Genomic DNA, 8,425 nt, shown 5'->3' with positions numbered 1-8,425 from the left:
TTGTATTTTATGCTAACATAATGTAGCTTATTTAAAAGCATGAAGGTTCCATTATAATTATCCTTTGGGCTAGGAATAGTAGATCTATTATTCACAATTTATTTTCCTACAAGGGTTTCATGGTAAAATATGTTGTTGATCTGCTATTATTTTTATATGTGTTATTATTGGTTTATTTTTATCTCATTCATACTAACAAGTGGAATTAGAACCTAGTAATTATGACCTATAGAATGAAGTGATGGTTGTAAATTTCAGTACATTATATGTTCAGGTGGAAGATAACATAGAGAAGCCCAATTAGGATTTGATTTCCTTACATGGAGATATTTTGTAAGGAAATAGAGGTCTACTATGGTGATATACAGCCAAAGAAGTGAGATTTGGTGAGGAGAGCACCTTGTGTGAGTATATGTGAAAACATAAGAAAATGGTAACATAATTTATAGAAAATAATAAGAACAAAAAAAATTACTTTAGAGATTAAATTTGTAAATTAGACGTATACGGGCATAAGACTGCAAGATTTGGTTAGGCATGTATAACCTTACTAGTAAATTCTTGGCATAGGGTAAAGTATTGCATTAGACCTAGGTGATAGGGGAGGAGAACATGTAGATTCCCCCAATCAAATTGAATGGGGGGGATCTTAGAATAGAATTGACTTGGTGAAAGAGTCAAATTTTTTAAGTCAGGGGTGGTTTTGGGAACATTAGTTTTGGTGTCATGGGGATTTAAATCCCACGGATTACATTATATGAATACTTTAAAAGGCTTGGGGATTCTCCATCATGATCTACATGACTTGATCATATTTCACACTTGACCAGACATGATGTTGGTAGGCTTGGGCCACTTTTATGTCTAAGGCATGGTAATATCAGATCTATTATTTTGATATGGTTTTCTTGTAAGGGTTTTCAATTTAAAATAGGGTTTTCATGTGATGTTAATTTGTAAATGTCATTACTTATCTCTTGTTTATTTTTTACCATTTAAAAAACCTTTTTAACTAATAATTTAATTTATATAATCTAGAAATTATTATTATTATTATTATTATTATTATTATTATTATTATGATTATTATTATTATTATTATTGATTGTTTTAACCATAACAAGAATAGTATATCTCTAAAAATCTACATTATGGAGACAACAATTATGACAAAAGTCAGGTTATTCCAACTATTTAGCTTATACACATAATTCCTTGGAATGCCCAGTGGATTAAAAAGTATGATCTCTTTGATATATAAACCATTATGCCTATATGCTAAAATATGTCAAAATACTTTAAAATTTTAAGAAAATTTACAAAACATACCAACTATCAGGAGGTGGGATTACATCTTTGTTCCTTCTACAAAAACTGCTACAAAAATAAAGAGTGATCAAGAATGACAAAAAAAAGTCTTAGTATATCAAAGAAGCTTTGATACTTTTGGGAGTTAAAGTTTATTTCTTTGTTACTTCATACCTCTTGTTGAAGGAAGGGAGGGACATGAATTAATCTTTACACTTTTGAAAGGGATGGAGAGGAAGAAGCACTATCATCTTCAACCTTTCTTTGTAGGTGCAATATCACCTTTCTTTTTTCTTCTCCTTTCTTGTAGGCATGGCTTATTTTTTCCCCTCGAGTTATAGTCTTTGGTTTGTTAGACTTCTTCCATTGAAATTTGAGATCCTAAATCATTATCCTTCTCTACATGTGTATTTCTAACATCTCTATTAGTGTGGTGACCTACCTTTTTTATTTTTTTCATGGATTAACTTTTCACCCTCTCATTTTCATTTGTAAATCCATAAATCAAAGATTCATGATGGTTCTAGGTATTTCTAGGGGAATGAAATATGATGCACGGTCATCAATCTATTTCTATTTGTGTACTTCTAGAAGACTAGCTTAATTTACTTGAGTTGAGTCTATTTGAGTCAGTTCCTTGATATTAGTGATGAGTATGTATTAATAATGGTTTTTATTGTGAAATGGGCTCTCGATATGTTGAAGGAAAAATATGAAATTTCTTACTTAAAATAGAATTGAGGGTTTAATAGTTAGTTGGAGATCCTAGTTTGGATCCAAAATAGTCTACTTTTGTAATTTAATGTCAAAATTGTATTCGTAAGTGTAGGATAGATGGAATAAAAAAATAGACAGGTCATCTATCGATTTGTATTTTGTTGAAATATCAATTGGGTTTGAACTAAGTGAAATAAAATATTTGAAAGGAAAGTGCGCCATTGACCTTATCTTAAATGGAGAGCATCATTGTTGTTAAATCTCTACTTATGAATTGTTGAGCTAGCTAATGAATCTTAAATAGTTTAGTTTCATTGCCAATCTAATTGCTATTGTCTGACGAAAATTGCTTCAATATGACTTTGTAGATGCATTAGAAGGATCTCTATATGCTAGAGGTCATCTATGAATTTAACTCTTGTCTTGATCTATTAAAAAACAAGAAAATCCCAAAATGATGTTCCAATAACATTAGGGATCATCAAATTGTCAAAGAAAATATACATTTACCCTGAGAATGATTTGTAATTGTTTGATCTCCTAGTTGAATGGCCAACTAAAAGTTTAACGATAGCCTGATTTGTTTTCAAGTGTTCTGCTACTTGGAGATTATCTAGATTAGAGATCATTTATCGATATCGCTGCATTTGTTTTTTTCAGAGATCGATACCTCTATGCCATGTTTGGAAGTTTTCCATTTTAAGCATAGCATTGTTAATTTGGTTTAAGGATTTTTGTGTTAAGAAGGAACACAATTTAGTTTCTCTATGAATTTTAGTAAACCATCATAATTCCACTAGATGTCTACATCAATTGGTATCATAGTGGTTAGCTCTCTAGAAGAGGAATTAAGATCTGAATTAATTGATTGCAAGTTGTCCCTATATTTGATATATTTTTTCAAGGATGGAATTTAGAGTTGGAAGAGGTAGAGGTCGAGGAAGAGGTCAAATAGTTGTGAATGTAGAGTTGAGGGAAAAGGTGAGAACTCTTTGATGAAGGATGGAAGCCATGGAGGCTACTAGGAATCATGATCATATAGGTGATACAAGTGAGGAGGAAAAACTTCTATACGAAGAAGAAGAGACAATTACAGAAACCCCATAGGTCAAGCTTCTAAAGTTAGTTTTTGGTCCAATTTCATGGTCAAATGATGAAGTACCTAGATACAGTGGAAGTTTGTATCCAGAAGAATTGGTGCATTGAATAAATTCTTTGAACACACATTTAAACATGAAAATATACCAAATGTACAACAAGCCAAGTTTGTTGTTAAAAATCTAAGAGGACGGATGATTTTATGGAGGGATGGAGTGAAATAAGAGAGTGTCTTGAAGAACAAAGCAAAGATGAAGAGTTGGAGTATGATGACTACTAAATTGAAAGGTAAACTCATTCCTAAATATTATTGGTTAATTTTGTTTTAGAAGATGAAAAATCTTAAGAAAAAGACGATGATTGTTACAAAGTATATGGAAGAATTTTAGAAAGTGAGAATTATATCAGGATACATGGAGGACACACCAAAGAGAATTTCTAGGTATATCAATGGTTCGAGATGTGATATCTAGTATGAATTATGTTTAATCTCATTTAGGTCTATTGAGGAATAATACCAAGTTGCATTAAAAGTTGAAGAGCAGTTGATGAGGAAGCAGAGTGAAAGATACAGATCAAGATGTTCTAGAGTAAAAGAAAAACAACAAAAGGGAGAAGTGAGTAGCTCAAGCAAAGGACCACAGTCACAGATAACCAATGATGCTAGAGAAAGAAGATATTTTCCAAGAGGGAGAGTTAGAGGGAGAGATTAACAAGTAAAATGTTATGCATGTGGTCAACTAATCCATATGTCATGGGATTGTCCAGATAATGCTACAGGATGGATAGGGGCACAAATACTACAAATTGAAGTTGAACATCCAAAGGCAGAAGAAGAAGAAGAATATTTTAATGCTCTAGAGGAAGGAGAAGCCTTAATGATGAGGAGAGTGTTTTTGAACAAACTAGGATTTATGTGGACCAATTGAAACGATAAATTTGTTCAAAATCACATGTAAAGAAGAAGGTAAATGTTGCAAGTTAATTATTGATAATGGAAGTACTAATAACATGGTTTCTACATAAATGGTATAAAAACTAAATTTGAAAAGGGTGCCACATCCTACAACATACAAAGTTTCATGGTTGCAGAAAGGCCATCAACTGTTGAAAATGGACAATTCCAAGTCGAGTTTCAGATTGGTGAGTATAAAGAAGAAGTTCTTTGCGATATTATACAAAAGGATGCTAGTCATGTTTTATTAAGAATACCATTGAAATATGCTAGGAAGGTGAAATATGATGGCATGAAAAGCACCTATACCCTTGAGAAAGATAGTAAGAAGCATGTTTTATTTCCTATAAAAAAGGAAGTAACCAATGAAAAGTTTGAATCAAGCATATTGCTACTGAGTGGAAAGGAAATGTGATGAAAGACACAGATAATGTAAAACACAGGCAAGAAGATAACACTAGGGATGTAGCCATGGAATTGAAGGTAATTTATTCACCTTTAACAAATCAGAATTTAATTGATTTTTTGAGATTGCAACGACTAATGAAATTTTTAGTCGTTAGTTTTAAGTTAAAAACAAGGATAAGCCAAGCATATATATGGTGGGAGTTGTTATGAGTAAAGAACTTGTAATGAATGAACAACATGAAGGTGTCAAGGAGGAAAATGTTTCTTTGAAAACTCATGAGGAGATACAGAGGAAGGAACTTCAACCATCAAGAAACCACTTAACAAAGATATGAAAACATGAAGTGGAAGAAACTAAGAAAACTAATGCCCTGGAAACTATAAAAAGATCTTTTCAAATTAATTCTAAGTTATTTGTTTCATGTGCAAGAAAAGTGATCCTTATTATATAGGTTCAAACTTTTATAAAGAAATCCCTGAAAGGATTAATTGAAAGCAATGTCAAGTTTTCAAAAGTAGGTCAAAACAAACTCAACTTGTTGAACGATGAAACATGGGATACTTGAGGGTGTTAAAATATGCAACTTCGGTCAAATTTCTCTTCGGCCTAATTATTTTATGGAGATGATGATGACAATGAGTTCCTCTTTTCGAGAGGACCAAAATGGACTTAAGGGTCACCCTGTTTGGATAAGAAGAACTTGGTTTTTGATTTTATGTACCCACTAATGTATATTGGGCCAGGTCAGCCTCACTCACATGCACACTTGGACAGGTCAGCCTCAACCTCAAATGGACATTATTGGAAACCCCTAGAAGACTATAAATACAAATGACCTAGAATCTCATTTTGACATCATCACATTAAGCATATTTTTCTCTTCTATCTGACTTGGTTCAACACATTGGAAAAAGAAAATGTCATACAAGGGTCCAAAGTCATAGATCTGAAGTTTGCACAAAAATTAGGGTTTCTATTGCAGATGCATGCACAAAATAGGGAAATATCTTTCACAAACACATGCATACTAAGGTGAAAGGATCAAATGGGAGCTACAGATGCTCACATGCTAACCTCAAGGGAGCATCCAATGGTTTCGCTATAGTTCACCATCATCATAAGTTTCTTGAATCTATTTAAAGTTTAGATCAAGTTGTCTCTGATATATTCTACCACTGTAAACTAGTTTATAAATTTGTTGGGTTCTATTGTTGATGACATTGTATTGGGCTCATTGTAGTCTCTACTGAACATTTTATGACAATCTAATAAAAGAAGAATTTCAAAGGGTTTTCCCCTAATAGGGGTTTTCCTTCATCTTTGACCAAATCTGGTGTCTCATGTTAATGTGCAGATTATATTCTTTGTCATTGCATTAATTCTTCTATCTTCAATTATTGTTGATGAATGGAAATACTAATTGTAATTGGAAATATTACTAATTGAAGTTTGGAATTGGGCTAAAGTAATTGATACACCATAGAACAATATGAAAATGAACATGGTATCAAATCTAAGGTGAAGGATGGGCCCAAGAGGGGACAATCCTTGAAGCAATCATCTTTAGAAAGTTGAAAGAGTTGATCTAGTCAAAGTCAAGATGACTTCCTACTTCAGGAGTCATGACAAGTTGGGTGGCTTATCCACTTTTGGTGCATGGAAAGTAAGGTTGGAGATCAAAGATGATAACAATGATGTTTTGGACTTCATTCAAGAAAAGTACCCGAGCCTCTAGAAAATTCTACCATTGTAGTCAAGAAAAAGCACAAGAAAGGTGAGTTGAAAGCAAAACAAATTATAGCTGATGGTTTACAAGATAATCTACATGCATATGTTAGAAACCTGAAAGGGTATAAAGACATGTATGATAAGGTAGATAACATGTATGAGGTCAAAATTTTCAATGAAATCATCACCTTGAAAGATCAATTCAAAGACACCAAGATGAAAAAAAGAGAGTCCGTACAATACTACATAATGAGGAAATCTCATGTTAGATATCAGTTGCAAAGAGTTGGAGAAGTTGTCCCTGACAAGGAAATTGTGGTCGTGACTCTAAGAGGCCTCCCTAATATTTGGGAAAATTTCAACACTACTATAAAGAACAACAATTTCCTCCCTTCATTTGATGATATTATTGGAAAACTCACTCAAGAAGAGTCAACGATGATAGCAAGAGGAAGGATTCAAGAGAACAGATAAGGAGAAACCACTACATAAATCACTCATGACAAGAAGAAGAGGAAAGGGAAAGAAGGACCATCAAATTCAAGAAAGCATCCTTGTTGAAATATTGGTGGAAGAATAATGGACCATGTTATAATACTATAAGAAACAACAATAGGTTCAATGATCAAAGAAGGAGAGATGACAGAAGGTATGACCACAATGGAATAAATGAAATAAGAAGAAGAGATGCTCCAAGTGACCATGAAGAATATCGTCGCCCACAAATTAGTCAAAGTTCTCTAGGTTTGAAAGTAATGTTGCAAATCAATATGAATGTATTCTTATTTCAGCCCTTACTAGTTCATCTCCTCTAGATTTGTGGGACAGTTGGTTGGTTGATAGTGGTGCCACTCATCACTTCTCTAGTTACAAGGAATTTCTCTCTAACTTGGTAGAGAGGGAGTCAAATTTGAAAATCATTCTTGGATATAAATCCACTCATCCCATTAAAAGTATTGATTCTGTCAAATTTCATTTGAATTCTAGGGAATCTATTGTACTACATGATGTAATGTATGTTCCCAAGTTAAAGGAGAATTTGATATCAATATCCTCTTTGGAAGACAAAGGGATGGGGGTTTCTTTCATCAAAGGAAAGGTTCTTACTTGGCTTGTTGGATCACTTATGAGAGATGAATTCACTTTGGTAACATGATATGAAGGACTCTATAGGGTCATTGGAATACCATTACTGGCATTGGTTCATAATAAAAATAATCTAAGTGAATTATGGCACTAAAGGTTGGCTCATCTTCATTATGATGCCCCTCTGAAATTGGAGAAATTGGTCTCAAGGATTACAAAGGTTCAAGCTCAACATGATGTTGTATGTTTAGGATGTGCTAGCGGAAAAATGACAAGGGGACCACTGCCCTCTAGTGAAAACAAGACCATTGACATCCCCCATCTCATTCATTGCGACATATGTAGTCCAATTCTCATGCACTCTGTTGGAGGAAATCCAGACTACATCATATTCACTGATGAAGATTCAAGGAAGACGTGTATATACTATTTGAATCATAAGGATGAATCCTTCTAAAAAATTAAGGAGTTCAAAGGATTGGTTGGAAATCAAGTAGGAAAGAAGATCAAAATATTCAGGTCTGATAATGGTGGAGAATACATGTCAATTTAATTCATTTACTTTTGCAAAAATGAAGGTGTCAAGAAGGAAATTTTTTTTCCATATACTCCCAAACAAAATGGTTTAGCGGAAAGAAAGAACATGTCTATAGTGGAAGCCACTCGAGTGATGGTACATGGTCAAAAGTTGTCTAAATTTATTTGGGTTGAAGCTTCACATGATCTTGTATATGTTCAAAATAAGGTGCCTCATCAACCTTTGGAAAGAAAAAGCCCCGAAGACATATTCACAGGTGTGAATCTTGACATTAGTCATCTCTAGATGTTTGGATGTCCTGTATATTTCCATGTGCTGAAGGACAGAATGAACAAATTGGGAGCTATAGGGAGAAAATGTACGTTTGTTGGGTATTGTGAAAATTTTAAAGCATTTAGAATATATATTCCCTTTCAAATGAAGGTTCCAGGATGTTACATTTGATGAAGATGCCACCCTTGGAAAAGCAAGAAACCTTCCCCCACCTCCTACTCCCAAGCATAATGATTATATGGATATCTTGTATGGTCCATCCGTGAACAAATCTGAGATTGATATTGTTGATGATCCCATGGAGACCATGGAT

Source organism: Pinus tabuliformis, chromosome 2_1 (assembly GCF_031772625.1).
Source record: "Pinus tabuliformis cultivar Carrire ecotype Pingquan chromosome 2_1, CPIR1, whole genome shotgun sequence".
Lineage (NCBI taxonomy): Eukaryota > Viridiplantae > Streptophyta > Pinopsida > Pinales > Pinaceae > Pinus > Pinus tabuliformis.
The sequence above is the reverse complement of the archived record's forward strand: the minus strand, read 5'-3'. Positions refer to the sequence as shown.